The 25162-nt window shown below is 46.0% G+C and overlaps 1 protein-coding gene and 1 long non-coding RNA gene across 29 annotated transcripts in view; one reads left to right on the top strand and one right to left on the bottom strand.

Annotated features, from left to right (window-relative positions):
* The window catches only part of SORBS1 (sorbin and SH3 domain containing 1), a 253867-nt gene that overhangs the window by 224087 nt on the left and 4618 nt on the right, over positions 1 to 25162 (bottom strand). The window contains exon 2 of one of the 28 annotated variants that reach the window (XM_032245434.1): positions 23908 to 24004. The exons of 26 other annotated variants lie outside the window; for them this stretch is intronic. The gene's annotated coding sequence lies outside the window, so the exon portion shown is untranslated. Of the gene's footprint in view, positions 1 to 23907; positions 24509 to 25162 lie in introns of those variants that run through there. One more of the 28 variants, XM_032245435.1, reaches the window with a different exon arrangement.
* Positions 16544 to 25162, top strand: part of LOC116528280 — a 24442-nt gene continuing 15823 nt past the window's right edge. The window contains exon 1 of the long non-coding RNA XR_004258963.1: positions 16544 to 16618. This is a non-coding gene — a long non-coding RNA (uncharacterized LOC116528280). The remainder of the gene's footprint in view (positions 16619 to 25162) is intronic.

Genomic DNA, 25162 nt, shown 5'->3' with positions numbered 1-25162 from the left:
CTCCAAAAGCTTCCTGACTCCTGAGAAGAAGCACCAGAATTCACCTATACCCTTCTTCCTACGGATGCTGTGTCTGAGATGTTTGGAAATGCTGTGGCTGTCTCATTTCCAGCTTGCAAATGAAGATAGTGCAAAGAATGGCAGAGATGGGAAGAGGCTGGGGCCTTGTTGACATCACCAAGCCACTGAAACAATCAATCCCAAACCCTCCCTGTGTCTAGATTAAGAATCGCGCCATTGCACAATTCCAGGGGGCATGATTTACACTGCAGTCCACATGACACCACTCCTGTTTGAAAGACAATGAATTTCCCTGTTGCCATCCTGTGCAGGCTAGACAACTCCATCTTGGATGTTAATCCGTCAGGTTGACTTCTGATTAACCACTGTTCATGGAAGGCCTCTAAGATTTCCAGTTTATTGGTTCTTCCTTGTGTAAGAGCCTATACACAAATCCTGCCCTTAGGTGAAAACAACCTTGATGTTATCATGCTTCAATTGTCCTACACATCCCTTCTTATATCACTCCCTCCCTATGGTACAGTATACCAAGCCCTGGGTCTGGGGGCAATGGCACAGGGATCCACCATCTTGTCTCACCACCATCTGAGACATAGGCATGGTTTCTATTTGTAAGTCCCTACTGAATGTTTCTTTCTGAGAAACTGGCTATATCAGCCTCTTTCTTCAGCCTCTCAGCAACCTTGAACTTTGGGGGTAAGGTTCACACAAGCCTGCCTACTGCAGAACATAGCCAATCTGACTTGGGGTTTCTTACTTGTAGCTAAAAAAAATCTGGCTATGACCTGCATAACCTAGCGAATATGTTAAAAATTGCAATTCTTTGGCCGGTGCAGTGGCTCACGCCTGTAATCTCAGCACTTTGAGAGGCCAAGATGGGCAAATCATCTGAGGTCAGAAGTTCAAAAACAGCCTAGTCAATATGGTGAAACCCATCTCTACTAAAAATACAAAAATTAGCTGTACATGGTGGCATGTGCCTGTAATCCCAGCTACTCAGAAGGCTGAGGCAGGAGAATCACTTGAACCCGGGAAGCAGAGGATGCAGTGAGCTGAGATCGTGCCATTGCACTCCAGCCTGGGCCACAGGGTGAGACTCTGTCTCAAAAAAGCGATTCTTGGGTCCCACCAGAGAGTAACATGCATTTTTAACAAGCACCCCAAGGGATTCTTGCACGCTGCAAGTTTAAGAACTTGTGATTTAATGGAACGTAGAGATGTCCAGTGTGATGCCAGGCACACAGACAACACTGTGCAACAGTCCAAAATGGACTTACCAGAGAAACACCATCCCACTGTTAAACTTCCTGTGAAAAACTGCAGAAAGAACAAATGAGGACAACCGAAAGGGGACTGTGAGCTGTCAAACAAATAGCACCTCTTCCCCAAAAAGGCTGCTTCTGTATAGTTTTAGGAAACTGCTAATATTCAGCCAAAATTATCTTCCAGGACAACCCTCCACAGCTGCACAGCTGGAGTCATGACCTGGACCCCTGTTCTTGTGGACCCCAGCACACAGCACAGCAAAGAGGCTCACAGCCCCACGGCTGGCTGTCCCACTCTCCCAGTGGCCCTTTCAACTTTATTAAAAGGTCATTTTCCTGGCCTGGCTATCTCTTATCCTGGACAGATCACCCTCTGTGGCACCAGGAAACGGCAAAGGAAACTGGATTTATTAGAAGAAGATAAAAGAAAGAGCTGGCTAAGCCATCAGGCTGTCTAGAAATCATTGTTTTTGAAATGTCAGAAATCCTGAGATCCGTAAGGGGTCACAGCTATGCCCCTAATTCCAAGGGGGAAACCAAGGCCAGAGAGGGGGTAGGACATGGGGGGCCCTCATCATGCAGCTGTTTCAACTCTAGTCAGAGTCATAGAGGTTTCCTACCACGGCAATGCTAAGGGATGGTCAGGGGACAGATGCTGCATGGCGTGGATAAAAGGAGACAGGAAGGAGCACCAATTTAGAGAAGCCCTTGCAGGACAGGAGTTGCGTGAACAAACTGTGAAGGCCAAGGGCAGCAAAGAAAATCTCACCTGTTCTTTTTGATGTTAAGATCCTTTGGATAGGTCTATTGAATTCATTTTGGCTTTTTCCCCCATTCAATAAGTATTCGAGTGACTATTAAATAAAGATGACACTAGGAGTTGCAGTGACAAGGGAGGGGGCCAGAGCTGAAGAAAACAGGAATGATCTCAGTCTAACAGTGAGGATAAGGCAAACACAGAGTAGAAAGTAAAAAGCAAGTCCCATTAGGGGAAGTGTCTTCTTCAGAAGACATCCCTACTCTCCCAAGCTCAGTGATCAGGCACTCTCCGCTCTGTGCTTCCCTAGCACCCTGGGCATACAGCTATCATTGCAGCTACCACACTGCACCGTATCTGTCTCTTTCTGTCTCCTGTAGCAAGAGGCTCAACATCTTTTTCCTCCTCACATACTTAGCAAAAGTCCTGGCACAAGGAGGGGCTCTGTAAGCACTGGTTGATGAAATGAATAAATGAATGGATGGATGATGGATGGAGAAACGGATGGATGAGTGGATGGCTACAGATGCCAAGGAATTCTGGCCAGCAAATCAGGGAAAGCTTCATGAGGTCTAAGGCATCTGAGCTAGACCCTGGAGGATTTAAACATGTGGAGATGAAGAAGAGACCGCTTCATCCAAAGTACCTAGTACCATCTTAGGTAGGCATAAAGCTGGTGCTTCATAAATGCATCCTGGATGGATTTACTACTGAACTGGGTTTTCCTAAGTGAAGGAAGCTAGCCTTATTTCCTACAGTCTATCATTTCTCTCTAAAGAGAAGCAAGCCCTAAACAGCAATTAAATTGATAAACCAAGGGAAAGGCAACTGACTACCACTCTCTACAAACACTGCTCTCCAAAGACAGTTTAGCAGAATGAGGACACTCCATTTGTACTGATAAGAGTTTTCTAGGATACATGGTTAAGAGGCAAAAGCAATATATTATATGACACACATTCCCCATGTATATATCTGCATATAGAAATCTTGGAAGGATATACAATAAACTAATAAAAGTAATTACCTATCTGTTGGATAATATATAATTCATCACCTAAACTGGGACACTTTTGAAAATGAAAGAGGGTGTGATTGATCATTCACTGGAAGAAAACAGGGAAACTGGAACTGCCCTGGACAAACTGGTTCATTCTGGCTAATGCGGGCAGGGTAAGGGAAGGAGTGTAGCGGACCCGGCAGGGATAAGAATGAAATTGTTCAATGTGTACATTTTTATGGTGTCTAGGTTTCCAAACCATGTGTATGTATCAAACTATTTTTACATTTAATCATCTTTTAATGGAAAGGAAAAGGCAAAAGAATTTAGCCTTCCAACTAGCTTAGACAAGGAAGCTCATTTGGGGGCCCCACTGAATAGCCACCCTGAAGAGAACCCCCAGATATGAAATGAAATCACTGCTCCTTGCACAGCCCTTTCCAGCACACAAGAAAACAGCCTCAAGAAGAGAGAGCCATACATGGCCTAAAAAGGCTGGGACTCTGCAGGGCCGGCTGAGACGGGGAGCATCGGGGGAATATAAACATTGTGAGACAGACGTAAAGCAGTTCAAGTTTTACACAATCATGGCAACAAAGTGAGATTGATTCAGGGCTGAATTAAGCTCTTTATATTGTTTCTACTTAAAAAGGAAATGTATTGACTACAGTCCTCCTCACAGATTTATCTTTCCTGACACCGAGCACATTCATAACCTATTTTGAATTCCAAGGAACAATGCCGGGGTTTAGGAAAGTGAATACCAGTGAGTTCTACCAGGCCATTTGGGAGGCTGGGCAGAAGCTTCTCTTGACTTTTAATTGCTCAGGAAGTGGGCACAATGTTTTGTTTTGTTTTGTTTCTTATCAGTCATAACCTCAAGTTAGAAAAATGCCTGTCCAGGATCCCTGAACTTTAGAATGGGTCTATCTTGGAAGAGCCACTTTGGAGCCTTTTTAGAGATGATGTGTGGGTGTCACTTGGGTTTCTAGTCTCTTTTTGTAACCATCTCCTCCTTTCAGAAGTCACTACAGCTCCTCCAGCCCAGGCCTGAAGTGCCTAGACCAGAGGACACCTCATCTGTCCCCAGGCTCCAGCAGGCACTGTGGACACTGACCTTCCTAAGGCTGGCTTGACCATGGCCCACTGTGAAACCTTCAGGGGTGCCACACAGGCTTGAGGATTGTCAGACCATGTAATTTATCATCCAAGCAGGGACACTGGAGACGGAAAGGGGGCACTAGTAATAGTCACACTGGGACGAAGCACCTGGGAAACTGGACCACAAGGTCATCCTACTACATAGAATAAATCCAATCCCTCTAACAGCTTGAATTCAAGAATCTCCACCATCTGGACCCAACTTATTTTACAACCTTTTTGCATTCTGACTGTGCCACATGGTCGAATCACAGTGGGCCTGCAGGTGCCCAGCATGCCCTGGCTTTCACTGTCTTCTGTCCATTTGCTCATGCCTGTCCCTCCTCCTGCCTCCACCCATCCTCATCCCCCATCTTACCCATCTAGGTAGGTCTAAATGTCATCCTGCTTCAAAATGCAATTTAGTGCCATTCACGACTGCATTCACTCAACAAATATGTACTGTCTGCTTACTACAGCACATGGTAAATAAGACTAAAAAACTTCCACCTCTCCCAGAACTTTAATTCAAGTGTTGGGGTAGGTGCACGCACACTCACATAACTGTGATAACTGGCCCTAAGGACAGACACAGAGTGATGTGCTGGAGAGGCTATCCTGTTATAGCTTTGAACAGACACAACCACCACCCCACAAGGCTATAACCTCCTTGAAGGCAAGGCCCAAGAAGCCCATCTCCCACCTCTGTTGAACCTACCACATGTCCCTGGGTAGAGCGGGTCTCAACAAACAATTGCTAGGTGAATAATTAATACTAAAGAAGCTTATTTACTTAATCTGAAGAGTTTGGTAATAACCACTTCTCGATTCTCCATTAATCTGTATGAGATCAAAGGAGAACCTGAATTTCCGCTGACCGTAGAGGAACACCACCCCAGGTCCCACAACTCTGACTCTCATTCTACCCTGATGCTGGAAGGGAAGTGATTCAGTGCTGTGCTGCTTCACCTGAGGTCACATAGCTAGTTAGTGACTGGGCCACTGGAGAGGTCAGAAGGTGATCCAGGAAAGGCTCAGAAGTTAATGACTGGATGAAAAGCCAAAGGAGGCCTCGTGGGGTGGCTCACACCTGTAATCCGAGCAATTTGGGAGGCCATGGTGGGTGAATGACAGGAGTTCAAGACCAGCCTGGGCAACATGGCGAAACCCCATCTTTCCAAAAAAATTAGACAGGCATGGTGGCTCACACCTACAGTCCAGTGACTCAGAAGGCTGACGTGGGAGGATCGCTTGAGCCCAGGAGGTAAAGGCTGCAGTGAGCCATGATTGCACCACTGCACTGCGGCCTGGGAGACAGAGTAAGACCTTGTCTCCAAAAAAAACAAACAAAAAAAAACAGGCAAAGAAGTCACTGGAGCAGAGGGTGCTTGAGAAGGGACACTGTTAGCTGGAGTGATCAGAGAGCTTCGTGAAAGAGGCCTTGGGGTGATTCCCAAGTGACAGAAAAAAAGAGGCAGGCAGGGTAAAGGCAGAGCCATAAGTATGCGTCTGTGGCCAGAGCAGACACTTGGCAAGGCAGTGCTAGCACTCAACCAGTGTTACAGAGGGAGGGGCTGCTGCTGGAACAGAAATTAGGACTGGGGAGGTCACCAGCTGAGACATGCCCACAGAGCCACCTTTCCATGTCTGACCTGGAAGGGAGAGCAGAAAGCAACAGCAGTCAGGGAAACGCAGTGGCCCCTTGCCTCGGCACTGCCCTCAGGAGAGGGGCTGCTCTGACTGACCTGCTCAGCATGGGAGGCTCCAATAAAACCCAAGGGTCTTGGGGCTCCCCACATTTGTGCACAGTTCTCCTCCAAGTGGATGGGGCTTGCTTGCTTTAGATTAAACAGTAACTGGTAACAGAGGAGTTTGGCAAGCAGCATACTTGTATCTGAGTGTATCTGCAACGTGTATCCCTTCCTCAGAGGTTTCTGATGCTGAGTAGTCAGAGCAATAATTTAATTTTTTGACAAATAGCACAACTGCAGTACATTGAGAGGCCAAGGCAGGAGGATCACTTGAGATCATGAGTTTAAGACCAGCCTGGGAAACATAGGGAGACTCCCATCTGTACAAAAAGTTTAAAAATTAGCTGAGTGTGGTAGCATGCACCTGTGGTCCCAACTACTCAAGAGACAGAGGCAGGAGGTCACGTGAGCCCAGGAGGTTTGAGCTGTGATTGTGCCACTGAACTCTAGCCTAGGTAACAAAGCAAGACTCTGTCTCACAAAAAAAATAAAAACAAATTTTAAAAAAGCACAATTAGCTGCATCTGAATTTCTTATTTCAGTTATATATGAAGTGAGCAAATCAATTCTCAGCAGCCTGGAGTGGACACCAGCCACCTCTTAACTGCTGCAACTAAGGTGCAGCCCTGGGCCACCCTGGCTGATCACACTTTGCTAGAATTTTTCTTCTCAGCCTCCACCTACCACTACCACCACCTTTGCCCATCAAGGCTCAGTCAATGAGGAACCCAAACTATGAATATTCAGTAAGTTACAATGTAAGTCTCTAGAGCTAAAGCAACAACCCAAGTTCCCTCAGATGGGACCTTCCACCAGCACTGTGCTCTGAGTCGTAGCAATACAACCAGGTTCCCAAAGGGCAGGGTTTCTCACCCTCAGCACTACTGACCTTCTGCCTAGGGTAACTCTTACAAGGAGCTATCTTGTGCATTGTAAGATGTTCAGAAGCATGATTGGCCTCTACCTATTGTATGCCAGTAACATCTGTGACAATCAAAAATGACTCTAGACACTGCCAAATGTCTCCTAGGGGTAAAATCCCCATCCCCATGAGAACCATTGCCAAAGGATGACCTCCCCAAGTGTGCTACTTCATATACCCTCAAATGCTCAGGCACCTGGGAGCACCTAATCCAAGAGAATACCTTGGGAGCTAAAGGTAGAGCTTAGGATCTGGCGAGTTGGAGTCCTGGCTCTACATTGTACTAATTCTGTGGCTTTAAATAGGTCACTTAGACTCTTGGAGCCTCAGTTCCTTCATCTGCAAAATGGGAACAATTAAACAGCACCTACCTCATGGGGAAGCAATGGCAGTTACATAAAATGACATGTGAAGACTGCCTGGCACCATGAGTGTTCAATAAACGTTAGTGATTATTTACAGGCTTGGAAAATTCCTTTTATCCAAGCCTGGAGTTTAGTCTTCTATTTCTGTGGCTTCTGATCTTCCCCCTCCTTCCTATGCTCTTTCTACCTGTTAAATGCCTTAAGTCTCAACCTTTGGTCTGAAAGAATCCTTCCTGCTAGTTCAAAGGCATCTGAAGTTAAAGCAAAGGAAAGAAACACATACATACACACACACACACACACACACACACACACACACACACACACACACACACACACAAACAGCCTTTCATATTCAAACTGCTCAGACCAACTCTCCGGACAAAGGTTCCCATTGTTGTCTAAAAACAAACTTTTACACAGGGAGCCTAGGGAGCCTTAAAAAGCCACAGGGCCAAAGTCTCCACTCCTCTAGTTCTGATCCCAATTCTGCCCCTGGCCTTGGCACACTCTCTTCTCCTCTGTGGCCTCAGTTTCCTCATCTGTAAATGAGGGCTTCAGACTCCGAGGAGCTCTAAGGGCCTCCCATCACTGCTCTCTAAGATCTTGCACAGCACTGCAAAGCTGCAGCAGGCGTGACAGCCGCAGCCACATTTTAGGTAAGCGTTTAACTTGGGAATAAAGTCATGTAGACAAATCATTATCTGTTTTTCCTGTGTTCTCAGAGAGCCAGCAGAATATGGTGGCAGGGGTATTTGTTGCCACTGGAGTCAGAAATTTGAATAAAATGAAATCCTACTCTACCACTGAGACCTTGGGCAAAGTAGCTTAGCCCTCTAATCCTAGTGCCTTATCTGTAACATGGGATAATAAGAGGCAGAAATGATGTAAAGATAATGAGACAAATTTGGATCATGAAAGCACCTGGCACAGAGCTGGCAGGCACACTAGGTATTCAAAAAACATATGCCTTCCTTTCTGGAATCTCTTCTGTGAATTTTATACTATAATTCCATGTCATTCTGGAAAGTTCTTTCTTCTCTCCTTTCTCACATGCTATTCATCCTTCATGGCTCTGTTCCAATCCTCCTCTGCCAGGAAGCCCTCCCTGTAGACTCTGTCTCTAAAGATCCAAGGCCTTAAGTTTCCCAAAGACTAGCTTTGTGGAGGCTGGGTAGGAGTTCACAAGCCACCAGTTCCCTACCCTGAGAATTTCCTTTCTGCGAATTCAGGAAGATTAAGCCCTTCCCTGCTGTGCCCCAGAATGGCACACTTACCTCAACATCTCCATAAGCTTAGAATTCATAAACCCCTTCATCAAAAAGTCTCAAAAACACCCTGAGATGGGCAGGTTGAGTCAGCCCCTTCTTCCCCACAACTCTGCATCCAAACTGGCCAGTCAGAGCCAGGCTCCGGCTCACTCCAGGAGAACAAGGAACAAGACAATGCATTTCTTCTCTCACTTCTAAGGGATGGCCTCACAAATCCCCAGCCTAGACAGTTCCCCTTGCCTGAGCCCAGGGCTGCAATGATTGCACTGATATGAAATGAAACCGTAAAGGCAGCAACTCCTGCTAACAATGAAATGGAGCTCAGGCGATGTAGCAATTGGCCTAAGCTCTCTCCATTAGATCACAACTGAGGGTTAGAACAGGGCTCTTGGGGCCCTCAATATACCAAGTCCCCACTCACACCATCTTTCCTTAACAGCTGGTACCCCTTCTGTCTCAAGTATCTCCATTCTCCCAAGCTGGGACCTTGCCATCACCTCCAGCTCTTCCCTTGCCTTATTTCTCTCATCCTTTCAGCATCAAGACCAGAACCCTTCTGTGATAAGATACTGAGATGGCCCCACCCTCCCAAGCCCACTGCCTGGTCCCTACCACCTCATGCCCAAGAGCTGAGGCTGAGCTCCCCAGAGCCCATCCTAGCTACCAGGGCCGGATTCCTCTGGCCCTACTATGCCTTTTTCATGCCACTCACCTGTCCAACAATCTATCGTGGCTCCTCTGTCCCACTGGATCAATCCTGTCCTGCCCAACCCCCAGAAACCAGTCTTACCCACCCAGCCAAGCTGGTTTCACCCTGCTCCCCTATGTGCCCCTCTCCTCTCACGGGAATGATCTCCTCTCTAATCCCTCTCTAAGTACACAAGTCATTCCCTCCTTTGGAGGGTCCTCCCTTCTCTCCTTTCCTCCTTCCTATTGGTCCTTCAAGGCTCTGTCCAAGTTCCCCTTAACAAGGAAGCCTCCCATGAGTCTCCATGGACTCAGGGAGTCCAGAGTGCTCTCTGACTCCTCTGCACACAATCCCCACTACACAGTCGGGGGCCTAAGCCTGTTGGCCTCCTGGCTGCAAGTTGTCACTACACTATCTGAGCTGTATAAGCTTAACCTCATCACCAAACTGCAAAATGACCACCCACCAACGTGGCCATGTTCCTTCTGCCTCCAACCTCAGTCTGGCATTCATTCCACAAATATTATATGAATGTCTCTAATACACCCAGAAAATTCTTGTCCATGCTCTTGAAACCCTCCTTACCTTTCAAAGCACAAGTTAAATGCTACCTGTTCTGTGAATCCTTCCACACCACCCCCCACCCCATCAGTTCTCTCTCCACTTTGTTCTCAGGCCCTGTTCTGCCAGGTTCTCCCTGAGATCTAGGACTTCTGTTCCTTACTCATAGCTGGGCCTCCCACAATACCCTATACCAAGAGGATGCTCAATGACTGGCTTTCACAGTGAACTGAAACACAATCTGTCCAATTCTGAGGCCAGTCTGGGCTCCTGGGTGACCTCAAGCTCCCTACATCCAAATGACCTCTCACTGTTCTTCCAAGATTGGATTTGGGCCCAGACTGAGTCAAATGACCTCTTATCATTCCTCCAAAATTAGGCTTTCCTCTTTAATTACACCTTATCTAGCCACACTCTTTGTGGATTCTAATTACATAATTACTTCAAGCCCTGGGACTTGAAAACAAAAAAAGAGAAGAAGGGAATGTGTGGGATTACACAGGAAAGTAAACACACCAAATATGCTTATGTACATACACCATATGCCATTTTCTTCTTCCTATACAATGCTGTAACACGCAAAATAAAACCTGAGGAGGGGTCTAAATCACATTAAAATAAAAAATCCCACTGGGTAGAAGGAGACCAAGGAGAACTTCATGTCTCCTGAGATGGGCTTTAAAAGAACCTTGAAGTCAACCTCCAATGCTCTCCTTTTCCCTTTTACAAGAGAGGGGCCTCTGTGATCATGAGCATGTTCCATTTTTAACACATGACCAGGCCTGATCCCTCCTGAGCAAAATATCTATCCTCTTCTGAATGCCAAGTATTCCTCATGCTGTGTCTCTCCTGAAGCACATTTGCACCACTACTAGACTATGCCCTTGTTGCAGGCAGGGGCCCAGTTTCATCTCTCTTGGTATTCCTAACTCTTAACCCCTCCCAATCCCAGTAGCAGGTCCTCCTCCTGCCTTACTAAAGTATGTGCCTTTCTCCCAGTCCACTAAGCCTTTTCATACCACCCTGCCCTTGCATGTGCCAGCCCCTCTGTCCTCTGGTCAGGTTCCAGCTTCCCCTCTGCATGCCCTCATGGCACCTTGTACTTGCCCTAACATATTGTTCATCACACTTTGGCATAAAAACCCTTTCAACTGTAATCCCAGCTACTCAGGAGGCTGAGGCAGGAGAAACAGCTGAACCCAGGAGACGAAGGTTGCAGTGAGCTGAGATGCACATTGTATGCCAGCCTGGGTGACAAGAGCAAAACTCCACCTCAAAACAAAAAACAAAAACAAAAAAAAACCTTTTGTTTGCCTATCCTTCAGACCAGTGGTCTCCAAACTTTTTGATCACACCTTCACTATTTGTGAAATCGTTTTGAGGATATTTACAATGTAATTATAAAATCTGTACTCCTATAAATAGGAAAGCTAAGTCTTTCCTTTAGTTAAAACATAAACAGAACTCCAACTGATAAAGCTTTCTTCCTGCACCTCAATGGCTATCTTGAGCACTGCTTATCCACTGCTCTAGTTTGGGAGCTGGGTGAGGACAGCAGGGGGTGTTTTATTCACCTTGTATTCCTAGAATCTCTACAGAATCCAAAACATAATAAAGGAAAAAATGAATTAATTTACTGAACAGACAGCAGGGACCCTCCAGTAGGCCAGGCCCATACTAGGTACTGGGGACATACTGGTGACAAGAAAGAGCCCTGGCCACTGTGGTCATAACCCTGCAGAATGGTAGGGTGCGCAAACAATGATTTTCCAAACAAGTATAGCAAAGACCACTGTACCATGAGAGAGAGCCCTCCAACAGGAGAGTGTAACCTAGGAAGCACGGCCAGAGATAATTTCCTGAGAACATGAGGTTCCAGGTGAGATCTGAGGGGTAAGCAGCATTAATCAGGTAAGGAAGGAAAGCTCCCTTCACACTCCAGGCTAAGGAAACCACACATGCAAAGTCCTGAGGCTGGATGGAGAACAGTAGGCACCAGGGACTAACAGAGGCCAAGAAAACAAAACAAATGAATAAACTAAACTAAGCAAGCCCAGGAAGGTGGCAAACTCTCCTTTACTCCTCTTCACTTATCAAAACAGGCCACCCCTGACTACAACCCTCTGAAGGGCTGGCTCAGCCCTGCTACTGCCCAGCCTCTAAGCCAAGCAGAACTGGTGGGCTCTCGGCCTCCCAGCCAGCCCTCCCAAGACTGGACCCCCACATCACCCCTTCTGAGGAGCCCAGGGGCTCCGAGAAGACACTCCTGAAAACCATGCATGTTGCCATAGGCACCACCAATCAAAGGCTCCTAAGCAGTTTAATTTTTTAAAGGAGTGTTAAATATTTTACATCTTCTAACAGCACTGTTTCTTCCTTGCCTACAATAAAAGGGAACACCCCATACTCCTCAAATGAAGGACTCACTCAAAATAAATTCCAGTCTGCAACACAGTCCAGAGAGCTCAGCAACCCACCGTTAAGGGCATCTTACGATGTCCTCATGACATCCTTGCATTCCTTGAGGGAAGCACCTGGAGAGCCCAGAACCATAGACCACACAACCCCTTCCCTGCTGGAGCTCCTTTGACCCCAGGAAGGGAAATTATTCACAATGACGCTTCAGGTGAGTATTTAAATAGCCCGTGCCTTTAATAATTAAAGGCAAAACCACGAACATAAACTGTAATGCAGGCTGGCGGCTACAGGGCCTCCTCCGGCAGCAGCTGTCTTGAAGAGGAGCTGTATCTTCTATCAGTGCTCAGGCATGACTAATATTTCCCAGTTCCTAGGGGGCCTCACCCCCTCACACCTGCCATTGCTGGCTCACTAATGTACCATGTCCAACACAGGCCTTGCGAAGCAAACACAAAATAGTCCTAAAAGGCCTAACATTGCCTTGGCCTGGGTTCATGGGCCTGGCAACCTGATTTTCAGCAAACACCACCAAACCCTGCTCAGGCCCTCGGCTCTCACAAGCCCCAGCTTTCTCCAGCTACTCTCATTTCTGTCCCTGTTGGGGTTTTGCTTTCTTTCTCTAGAGCCTCTAATTCACTTTGTCTGCTTAAGAGCAGTTCCCACTCCTGCCTCGCCTCTCCACTCAGATTCCCCACTAGCCAGGCCACTGGAGCAGCGACTCAGATCTCCCAGCTCCAGTTCCAGCCTTTCTTACCTCATCCCTGGCTTCCAGACCCTGCCCAGTCACCTATCACCAGCCTCCTGTGTGCACTGTCTATAAAGAAAGGCCCTGTGATGGCTCACACCTGTAATCCCAACACTTTGGAAGGCCAAGGTGGGCAGATCACCTGAGGTCAGGAGTTCAAGACCAGACTGGTCAACATGGTGAAACACTGTCTCTGCTAAAGACAAAAAATTAGCCGGGAGTGGTCGCAGGTACCTGTATTCCCAACTATTCGGGAGGCTGAGGCAAGAGAATCACTGAAACCCAGGAGGCAGAGGCTGCAGTGAGCTGAGATGGCACCACTGCACTCCAGCCTGGGTGGCAGAGTGAAACTCCAACCACAAAAGAAAGAAAGGCAGGCCCAAGCCCAGAAGAGTCAGCACTGTATATCTTATAGCGGCACTGGAAAGACTCCCTTTCATCAATGTACCAGGCAAATGGTCCCATTTTCCTCCCTGTCAGTTTGTTACAAGCAGTTACAACCCCTGACCATAATTCTATGCTCACAGGAAATGTCACCCAATGCTGGATCTGTCCCAGCTAAAGGCAAATTCCAAGTGGAGAAAAGCAATGTGCAAATGAATTATCTATTCACACATCGGACAAGGAAAACTGCTTGTATGCTCAGCCACCAGGTTCCGCACAGACTCCAGGCAAAAAGAGAAACTGAATTTCACAAGGTATGTCCTAATGGCCTTTCATACTAGGAAACCAAGCTCAAAGGTCAGCCCACAGGCTGATGTTAATAATCAATGCACAAGCCATTATATAAGTGCATAACGAGCTTTCACACATGCAAGCAGAAGGACAATTCTAGGATCTACCAAGCATCCATTCCTGTCATAACTGTTATAAGCTAGACCACCACCCAAGATGATGAAAGGTCAAGGCCCAAACAGGAATGGATTGGCAAAGACAGTTCCAGGTTGCATCAGTCCTTTCTCACATTGCTATAAAGAAATACCTGTGGCAGGGCTCGGTAGCTCACGCTGGTAATCCCAGCACTTTGGGAGGCCAAGGCAGGCAGATCACGAGGTCAGGAGTTCAAGACTAGCCTTGCCAACATGGTGAAACCCCATCTCTACTAAAAATACAAAAATTAGCCAGGCGTGGTGGAGCATGCCTATAATCCCAGATACTCAGGAGGCTGAGGCAGGTTTTCCTTCACTTGAATTCGGGAGGCAGAGGTTGCAATGAGCTGAGATCGCGCCATTGCACTCCAGCCTGGGTGACAGAGCAAGACTCCATCACAAAAAAAAAAAAAAAAAAAAAAAAAAAGAATGAAAGAAAAAAGAAATGGCTGAGATTGGGTAATTTATAAACAAGAGACGTTTAATTGGTTTATGGTTCTGCAGGCTGTACAGGAAGCATGATGCTGGCATCTGCTCGGCTTCTGGGGAGGCCTCAGGAAACTAATAATCAAGGCAAGGGTTAAGGGGGAGAAGGCATGGAGCAGGCATGTCACGTGGCCAGAGCAGGAGCAAGAGAGCAAAGGGGGAGGTGTTGCACACTTTTTAATGACCAGACATCACAAGAACTCACAGACCTCACAAGAACTCACTCACTATTGTGAGGACGGTACCAAAGGGATGATACTAAACCATTCATGAGAAACAGTCCCTATAATCCAATCCCCTCCCGCCAGGCCCCCCTCTAGCATTAGGAATTACGTTTCAATATGAGACTGGCGTGGGGACACACATCCAAACTGTACCACAGGAGAAGCCTCAAGCAATCAATACTACTTTTTTTTTTTTTTTTTTTTTTGAGATGCAGTCTCACTCTGTCACCCAGGCTGGAGTGTAATGGCGCAATCTCAGCTCAGTGCAACCTCCGCCACCTAGGTTCGAGTGATTCTCCTGCCTCAGCCTCCCAAGTACCTGGGACTACAGGTACCCAGCACTACGCTCGGCTAATTTTTTTATTTTTAGTAGAGATGGGGTTTCCCCATATTGGCCAGGCTGATCTCAAACTCCTGTGATCCACCCGCCTCAGCCTCCCCAAGTAATAGGAATACAGGCGTGAGCCACCACGACTGGCCAATACTCCTTTTTTTTTTTTGAGACAGAGTCTCACTCTGCCACCCAGGCTGGAGTGCAGTGGCACAATCTCTCCTCACTGCAATCTCTGCATTCTGGGTTCAAGCAATTCTCGTGCCTCAACCTCCCAAATAGCACGCCACCATAACTGGCTAATTTTTTGTATTTTAGTAGAGATGGGGTTTCACCATATTGCCCAGGCTGGTCTCAAACTCCTGAGCTCAGGTGATCCATTCACCTCAGCCTCCCAAAGTGCTAGAATTACAGGCGTGAGCCACCATGCCCAGCCAAGCACTCAATATTCCTGATCATTAGTACTCAGGGAGAACCTGTATTTCTGTGCCACGCTGAGAATCAGGCTTGCTAGGAACAATCTCCTCACAGGTCAGCCTAAGGTCTGCCACTACTAGACACCTGACCTCAGGTACATCACTGGCCTATACTACTTTCCCTGTGTGCCTCCCCTGGGTTAGGCAAGATGCCACATCCATTATGTAGCACTAGAGCACCCTCACTACCTGTACCTCCACACACACTGTATCATACTAGAACCTTCCTACTTCATAACCTGAAATGCACTGTTGATGTCTGTTGGGGAAGACAAGAGCCCTGCCCTCTGGGTGTTCATAAAGAAATAAACCCCTACAGGGCGGGGCACATGTCTACAGTGTTGATGAGACTGCTCTATTAAAGTACTTCTTGGCAGGGCGTGGTGGCTCCCAGCAATGTGGTAGGCCAAGGCAGGTGGATCACCTGAGGTCAGGAGTGAAACCCCGCCTCTACTAAAAATACAAAAAATTAGCCAGGCATGGTGGCAGGCACCTATAATCCCAGCTACTCAGGAGGCTGAGACTGGAGAATTGCTTGAACACAGAAGGCAGAGGTTGCAGTGAGCCGAGATTGTACCACTGCACTCCAGCCTGGATGATAAGAGTGAAACGCTGCCTCAAAAATAAATAAAGTACTTCTTAAGTCAAAGTTCCACATATAAGCAGGGATTTACCTACCCAATGGGGCACCCTCCCATCCCTGGGGCTAACATCAGAGCTCTCTTTCTCCTCATCCAGCAAAATGGGGCGCCCCTAGAACACTGTGAAAGACTAAGCAACAGAGGGAATGACACCAACAAGAGAGAAACCTTCAAGAAAATACCAGGGCCCAGCTGGGCTTCTGTCCCTACTCTTCTGCATTCCTTTGGTGCAGCCCTCTGCTCCACGGCGGGGTGATGGTAAATGTCCCATCCACTCCCTGATGAAGATGTAGTGAGGGGAAAAGAAACGTATGGGAACAGGAGAAGGGGCTGTGGGGACCAGCCTGCATGGAGGCAAGCCAAGAGAAGGGAGACACTGAAATGATCCTTGTTCAGAGGACCAGTGACCACTTGTGACACTCAGAGGGCTTAATGGACATACTGGCATTTTCATATGAGTTCACATGACCAAAGCAGCCCCCGGCTGAGAAATATTCCATTACGTGTCCCTCCCCATGTGGTCGGTCAGCTCTACAAGCACAACCTTGCCTGACAACATTCTTTCTCCACTCCACTCTGCTGTGTGAAAATGTCTCCTTGGCTCTCCCAGTACCTTCTGTCCCCTTCTCATTCTCAATAATAGTAACCAGAATTTACTGACTGATTACTATTTATGTATCAGGCATAGTTCATATTTCCTTCCTTCCTTCCTTTTTTTTTTTTTTTTTTTTTTTTTTTTTATGGAGTCTTACTCTGTTGCCCAGGCTGGAGTGGTACAGTGCTATGATCTCAGTTCACCACAGCCTCAACCTCCCAGGCTCAAGAGATCCTCCCACCTCAGCCTCCCAAAGTGCTGGGATTACAGGTGTGGGCCACCATGCCCAGCCCATAGTTCTAAAGACTTGTATGACTGGACCATCTAATCCTCCCTGCAATCCTGTGAGGTAGGTGCTTTTACTTCCTCCATTTTAGAGGTGACACTACTGAGACACAGGGCAGTGACTGGCCCTAAGACTCAAATCTGGGAAGCAGCAAAGCCAGGATTTGAACCTAGGCAGCCTGAGTGCAAAGACTATACTCTCAGTTGCCCTACCTCACGAAGAGCCATACGCAAAGATAAGAGATCTGTTCCTGGCTCAGCCCTATCCAGCTACGTAACCTTAAACAAATGGCTTTTCTCTGCCTCAGTTGCTTCCACCATGAAATGCTAATCATAAATGTCTGGTCTGGAAACACAGAAATCTTATCTCTATAATCCAGCCTGCCTAATAGATTCTCCTGAGATTATGGAAACACTCTATAACTGTCCATGCTGACCGTAGGGCAGTCACTAGCCACACGTGCCTACTGAACATTTGAAATGTGGCTATTATGACTGAGAAGCTGAATTTTCAATGGTATTCAATCTAATTAATTTAAATAGCCACATGTGGCTAGTAGCTACTATACTGGACAGCTCAGCTCTAATCTATAAACTCCAAGAGGGTAGGTGCCATTTCTCTGTTTGCTGCTATATTCCCAGAGCCCAGCATGGACACTGGTCTATAGCTGGTGCTCAATAACTATTTGATAAACAAATCAAAAGCAAAGGACTTTTCAGGTGCTCTAATAGTACCTCATCTCCCACACAGGCATCAATTCATCATGTTCCCTGGCCAATGGACATTTAGCCTTGGCTTGACACAGAATTCAGGGCTTCCTAATGCAGTCTGGTAGAAAGTTACTCTTACGATAAAAAATTCTTCCACTGAGGGCCGGGCACAGTGGCTCATACCTGTAATCCCAGCACTTTGGGAGGCCAAGGCAGGCAGATCACGAGGTCAAGAGATCGGTGGTCAACATGGTGAAACCCCATCTCTACTAAAAAATACAAAAATTAACTGGGCATGGTGGCACGCACCTGTAGTCCCAGCTACTCAGGAGGCTGAGGCAGGAGAATTGCTTGAACCCAGGAGGTGGAGATTGCGGTGAGCCGAGATTATGCCACTGCGCTCCAGCCTGGCACCTGGCCACAGAACAAGACTGTCTAAAAAAAAAAATTCTTCCACTGAGCTAAATCAATCTGCCTAAAATTTCTAGTTACTAGTCCTGGCACATAAACTCTCAAGTGTGGGAAAACCAAAAGAAGTCATGAAAAAACACTTAAATGTTTTTAAACACCTTAATGCCGGGTTACATCTGCAATTCATTTTCATGGTTAAGATGAATCCAGGCTGGGCATGGTGGCTCACACCTGTAATCCCAGCACTTTAGGAGGCCGAGGTGGGTAGATCACCTGAGGTCAGGAGTTCAAGACCAGCCAGTCTGACCAATATGGTAAAACCCCATCTCTACTAAAAATACAAAAATTAGCCAGGTGTGGTGGCGGGCACCTGTAATCCCAGCTACTCAGGAGGCTGAGACAGAAGAACTGCTTGAACCCAGGAGGCAGCGGTTGCAGTGAGCCAAGATCACACCATTGCACTGCAGCCTGGGCGACAGAGTAAGACTCCGATGAATCCGATTTTAACTGGTAGCAGTGTAAGGCCTGTTAAACAAATATATGACTATGATCTGTTTGGGAGAAAACAATCCTCTAGTGTCAGAGCTGTGGTCCAGAACTGCTATCTCCATTGACTTTAATACCAGTGTATTTGAGTCCCCCGATTCCGTAAGTGCGCCAGCAATTGTGCAGCTAGGCCCTCAACAAGCTAAGCCTTGTTCTCCAAGCAGGGTCTGGGGATTCTGGCAGAACAATTCACATTTTCCTATTTCCTTGATGTACTCCTTAGTGAAAAAATCCAGTATTTCCTACATACCTCCTATGTACCAACAACTGTGGTACACACAGGAGCTACAGAGGATGACGACGTGGTACTCACAAGGAGCTCTTGGTTTAGAAAAGGGAGAGTCAAATTGTGCAAAGGATTCACTTCGTACAAGGCACTGAACCAAGCCAGGAGAAAGATATATAAACCAAACATAATCAGCTCAGTGTGACCCATGCCAAAACAAACATAAGTACAAATCACCACATTGGCTGCCTTAGAAGAGACATGTGGGGAATCCCAGCACTGTGGCTTGCACACAGCAGGTGCTCAATGCAGAGAACTGAATCAAACCTTGACCAATACCTTATTTTAAGGCTGGGAAAACCAAGGCCCAGGCAGGTTATGGGACTTCTCAAAGTGACTCAGGTAGTTACTGACAGGACTGAAGACAGCAACACTCTATAACACTGTTTCCCTCCCAGTGCTTTTTATCCTCCACTGCATGGGGAGAATAGGCAGGATCTACTGCATATTATCAAGTCTGTCTTAGAATAAATGATGGATTTATTCCTGTAAGACTATATGGTTCGGTCTCTTGAAATTTGATGACTAAATGTATGCATATCATCTTAGGAACATGCATTCAATCATTTAAAGAACATTTCTTGAGAATATACCCCATATCAGGCACAAATTTAAATGTATGAATGAAGAAATGAAATAAACTTTTGGTCAAATCAGAGAGCTGAATACCCATTTTATCCGGACTCCCACTAAAAGGACAGTAGACGGATGTGTTTCTTAATGAAAAGGAGACCCCAGCAGATGAGCTACTATCAACAGCAGTGGAGAGCTGACCACCATGCAGTAGCTGATTTAGGTTTCTGCGTTGTCTGCTCTGCTAAGTGCAAGCAGGGCAGGAACCACTAAACAAGCGCCCAACTCATGGCACAGAATCCAGAGTACGTTCAGTAACTGGAGTCACCAAGGACTCTAAAAGGAGAAGCAGGATGGGACTAAAAAGAAGAATCCTTGCCTGCAGGTTGGTACAAAGAGCAGCCAGACCTAGGGTCCCTCTTGCAATCTGCTCAGCCTAGTGATTTCCTTGCCTCAGCCAGCAGAAGGTGGAGATCCACTGATCAGGTAATTTATACCAGAGATACAACCAACGGAGGGACACAGCTGAGGGAGGTAGAGAGATGGGAACTGGGGGGTGGGGATGGGGATTGGGGTGGGGGGTGAGACACGATGGGTGGGCGCAACTTTTAAAAGACCCAGGTATTAAGTGAAAGTCTGCATATTAAATAGGCTAATACCTATCCCCCTTCCCCATGGAGGCTCCCAGAATGCAGGACAGCCAAGCTGTTACTCATCTCACCCTACCCCACCCCACCCCACCCTCACCCCACCCCACCCTCAGGCAAAATCCTCTCCAAGAAAGCCCTATCCAGGAAAGCCCCAGAGAAAACGTCTAGTTTGCTCCAGTAGAGAAAAAGGGGGATCTCTGCTGGATCACCTACAATGAAGTTAGCGAGTCCCTTCCCTGTGGCACTGATGCCCGATCAGCGTTTCGGTGTCCATTCTTAAAACATAATAGACAGTCAAAGATCAGCATGCATGGAAGAATAACTGCCATGGAAGATACAGTAACAAAAACAAGTGGAAAAAGGGACTTGGAGGAAACATCCTCCTCCAAGAGACAGCAGAGAACAGCAGAAAACATCAAAAAACAAACAAACAAACAAAAAACCCACCCTAATATAAAGGAATTTACTGCACCCATGAAACAAGAATAGAATGTAATCTAAAAAAGAAAAGCAAGTATTCAGAGAGCTAGGGAGCTCTTAGAAAGTAAAACATGCAAATATATTTCATGTAAAAACATGAAAGCAGAAAGTTAAAAATGGAAAAGGTTGAAGATAAAGCTGAAGATATCTCTCTGAAAGATAAAAATATAATAAAATGAAAAAGGGAAATAAAATTTTTTAAAATTATAAACTTGATCCAGGAAGTCCAACATTCAACTAATAGGCATTCCGAAGACAAAACACAGAAAATGGAGAAAATGAAAGTATTGAAAGTTATCTAAGAAAATTTCCCCAAACTGAAAGATATCAGTCTTCTGATCAAAAAGGCACACAACAGCCAGACGCAGTGGCTCACACCTGTAATCCCAGCACCCTGGGAGGCCAGGCAGGTGGATCACCTGAGGTCTAAAGTTCAAGACCAACCTGTCTCCAACATGGTGAAACTCTGTCTCTACTAACAATGCAAAAATTAGCCAGGTATGGTGGCACATGCCTGTAATCCTAAATATTTGGGAGGCTGAGGCATGAGAATCACTTGAACCCAGGAGGCAGAGGTTGCAGTGAGCCGAGAGTGTGCTATTGCACTCTAGCCTGGGCAACAGAGTGAGGCTCTATCTATTTTTTTTAAAAAAAGGTACCAACCAAAGACCCAAGCCAATCATTTTTAAAGCAAGGAAATTTCAAATACAGGAAAAGAAAGATGATCCTAAAAACTTTTCAGAGACAAAGCAGGTTATCCATAAATAATCAAGAATCAGAACGGTATCTGAATTTTGATACCAATATTGGAACCTAGATGACAGTAGAATGATGGCTTCAAAACTCTAAGGGAAATGGCATTCAACCTCAAATTCTAGATTAATCAAATCACCAATCAAATATGAATGTAAAATATGAACATTTTCTGACCTGCAAGTTTAAAGTGATCAGCTTCCACAGACCCTCTCTCAGAAACTTGTGGAGGAATAAATCAACAGAGGAAACAGAATCCCACCCAGGATAAGGTAAGGGAATTCCCAGGATGAGTCATGCCACAAGCCTAGAGGTCAGTGGGCAAGAACAAAACAGAGAGAATGAAGGCCTATAGCAGGAAAGTCTCCAAGGTGGGGGTTAAAAAAAAAAAACAATAATAAAATAAAAAGGAACAAGCCCAAGCACGGTAGCTCATGCCTGTAATCCTAGCACTTTGAAAATTGAGGAAGGAGGATTGTTTGAGGCCAGGAGTTAAAGACTAGCCTGGGCAATCTAGCAAAATCCCATCTCTACCAAAAGGCTTTAAAAATTAGCTGGACATGGTGGTGCCTGTAGTCCTAGCTACTCAGGAGGTTGAGGCAAGAGGATCACTTGAGCCCAGGAGGTCAAGGCTGCAGTGAGCTACGATCACACCACTGCACTCCAGCCTGGGTGACAAAGCAAGGCCCCATCTCAATAAATAAATAAATAGGAACACATGTTATAAAACAAATGTTTTAAGATGCTGTCAGATACTTTGAGAATTAGCAGTAAGTACGCAGAAACTAAGTAAATAGAAAATGTAAGACAATTATTAACTCAAAAAATGTACAAGAAAGAAAATATTGTAGTATACTCTATGGCTCTGTCATGAACACTATTTATACAGTCAAAATAATGAAAGCACCAAATATCAATGTAATCAAAAACTGTGATATAGCTATAATGAGAGGATAAGGAGAAACGGAAGTATTGTGGGGGGCAGAGGAGAGGCTCTAATCCATAGTAAGACATAAAGCAATAACATCTAAAAATAACCTCTAAGCTGGGTATGGTGGCTCACATCTGTAATCCCAGAACTTTAGGAGGCCAGGGCAGGAGGATTGTTGAGGCCAGGAGTTCAAGTCCAGCCTGGCCTCAAGCAGGGTCTCAACATAGTGAGACTCTGTCTCTAGAAAAACAAAAATAAGAAAAAATAAAACTAACATCTAAAATGAACAATCAGAAAACAGCCTTGTAAGCAGGTAACAATAAATATGATAGTGATACCAAGAGAAATGGCTCAGTGCATTGGAAGTAACTGTGGTAGACAGACTAACAGCAGCCCCTCAAAGATGTCCACATCCTAACCACCATGTCCGACTGATTTTTTGTATTTTTTGTAGAGATGGGGTATTGCTATGTTGGCCAGGCTGGTCTTGAACTCCTGGCCTCAAGTGATCCGCCGACTTCAGCCTCCCAAAGTGCTAGGATTACAGGGATGAGCTGCTGTGCCCAGCCAGCCTTTATATTTTTCTTGTAGTATTATTTGACTTTTAAAACTCTGTGTGTGGGGGACACAGTGGCTCACTCCTGCAATCTCAGCACCTAGGGAGGCCGAGACAGGCAGATCACCTGAGGTCAGGAGTTCGAGATCAGCCTGACCAACATGGTGAAACCCTGTCTCTACTAAAAATACAATAGCTCGGTCTGGTGGTGGGTGCCTGTAGTCCCAGATACTCAGGAGGCTGAGGCAGGAGAATTGCTTGAACCCAGGAGGCAGAGGTTGCAGTGAGCTGAGATCGTGCCACTGCATTCCCACCTAAGCAACAGAGGGAGACTCTGCCTCAAAGCAAACAAAAAACTCTCTGTGTGCAAGTGTGTGTGTGTATATATATATATATATATATGTGTGTGTGTGTGTGAAACTTTTATACAAATTAAAATTTAATTTAAAAAGAGAAGAAACATGGCTTCACTCTATTCCCAGAACTCAGAATATGGGGGAGGAAACAGGCAAGGGAACCAGGAATAACAACAGAAGAAGAAAGCTGAACACAAGAAGAAAAGCATCTCTTTAAGATGTGAGGGGAGTCTGAAAGGAGAAGGTATCAGCCAGGAAACACTGAAAAAGGCCTGCTGGTGAGGGAACCAGTCCTGTTGGGGGGTGCCGGAGGGCCTGGCCTCTGGGGACATGGAATAGGGAATGACTGGGCATCTGGTGTTTCGGCAGAGCCGGTAGGAAAGCATGGAGGGTGGTTCTCAGTACTAGCAGGCTTGATGCCTACTCTGTCCCTGGCTTCTCCAGCTAGGTTATGGGACTGCTATGCATATTTTGGGAGGGCTGGGACAAATGAAGGCCAAGATAAACACATTTTCCTACAACATCAATTGTATTCAATAGTAAAGCAATTTAAATACGTTTATACTAAAACCAGCACAGATATATTGTAGAGAATACAAACCTATGTGACTTTTTAATATAACAACTGCATACTTCAAGGTGACTTCTCATTTGCAGTGCCCACTGTAGATGCTAAATTACTTGCTGACCACTGAGCATCAAGAGTCAATCCTCTCTATAACTAATTAGAGTCAGAAGAAAATCAGAAAGCAGTACAGCATCCATCCATCAAAGCATCCAGGGACTTTACACCAGCAACCTGTTCGTGGCTGCCCATCCTCCCAAGGTGGGCAGAATACATACCTTGGGTCTCACTCAACACTAATCAGACAGTTAACAAGCATTTCATTCTTTTCCAAAAGGGTCTGGGTCCTGCTACAGCCAGTTAGGTTAGCACAGCCTGAGGAAAAAAGAGAAAACACTGATGCTAATTCCTCCTAGATATATTTTCTAGGCCACAGCTTGCCAGCCCCTATTCTAAGCAGCACTGCAATCACTGAGCAGAGCCCCACCTTCACCAGCGGCACCCCTAACCCCTTACAGTACAGGCCTCTGTTACAGAATACATTAAAGACAGTTTTTCCATGGAAGGAAGTTTAGAAACAGGGTACATCCCTTGGGAGAAGGTGTCCCTTGTGGTCCACAATACAAGGGTGGAAACTTTTCCTATTGTTGTAAAAACAATAACCACATGACAGAGACCTGGAACTTTTTTTTCTATAAAAAGCTACTGCTGACCACAGAAGAAGAAGGGGGAAAAAAATCAATGGAAGGCCACACAGAAGTAAAAAGCAATTTAATTGGATTTGGTTTATTTGCCCCTTTTTTGCTTTGTGTGTAAAACACATACACATTCAAAAAAGAGTGAACTTAACTGATTTTATTTATTTATTTAGACAGAGTCTTGCTCTGTCACCTGGGCTGGAGTGGGCTGGAGTACAGTGTGCAATCTCGGCTCACTGCAACCTCCAACTCCCAGGTTCAAGCAATTCTCCCTACCTTAGCCTCCCAGCTAGCTTCGATTACAGGCACCCACCACCATACCCAGCTAATTTTTGTGTTTTTAGTAGAGACAGGGTTTCACCATGTTGGCCAGGCTGGTCTCGAACTCCTGACCTCAGGTGATCTGCCTGCCTCAGCCTCCCAAAGTGCTGGGATTATAGGCGTGAGCCACCGTGACTGGCTCTCAACTGATTTTAAATGAAGAACAGAGAACATGAAATTTTAATGACAATAGATTAAAAGAAACTACAAAGATATATTATTGACAATAAAGAATGAGGGAGGAAGGCAAGGAGAAAGAGTTAAGAAAAAGAAACGGATGGAGGAGGAAGATGTAGGAAAGAGGAATGAGAGACAGCAAGATTCAGGCACAGGCTCACATTCATAATCACACGCAAAAAGAGGGAGCCACCAAAGGACCCACAGAGACACTTCCTAGGGCTTGAAGAGTAAGCCAAAGTTAATTACATTGTTCATGGCCAGCTGCCGGCTGTAGCTCCAGACCTTGAACTATTATCACCCTTTACCCTTGCCTTTGAATGGTTAATGCTCTGGT

The sequence above is a fragment of the Sapajus apella genome, unplaced genomic scaffold, assembly GCF_009761245.1.
Source record: "Sapajus apella isolate SASKATOON/1434 unplaced genomic scaffold, GSC_monkey_1.0 scaffold58, whole genome shotgun sequence".
NCBI classification, from domain to species: Eukaryota; Metazoa; Chordata; class Mammalia; order Primates; family Cebidae; genus Sapajus; species Sapajus apella.
This window is presented reverse-complemented; position numbering and strand designations above follow the sequence as displayed.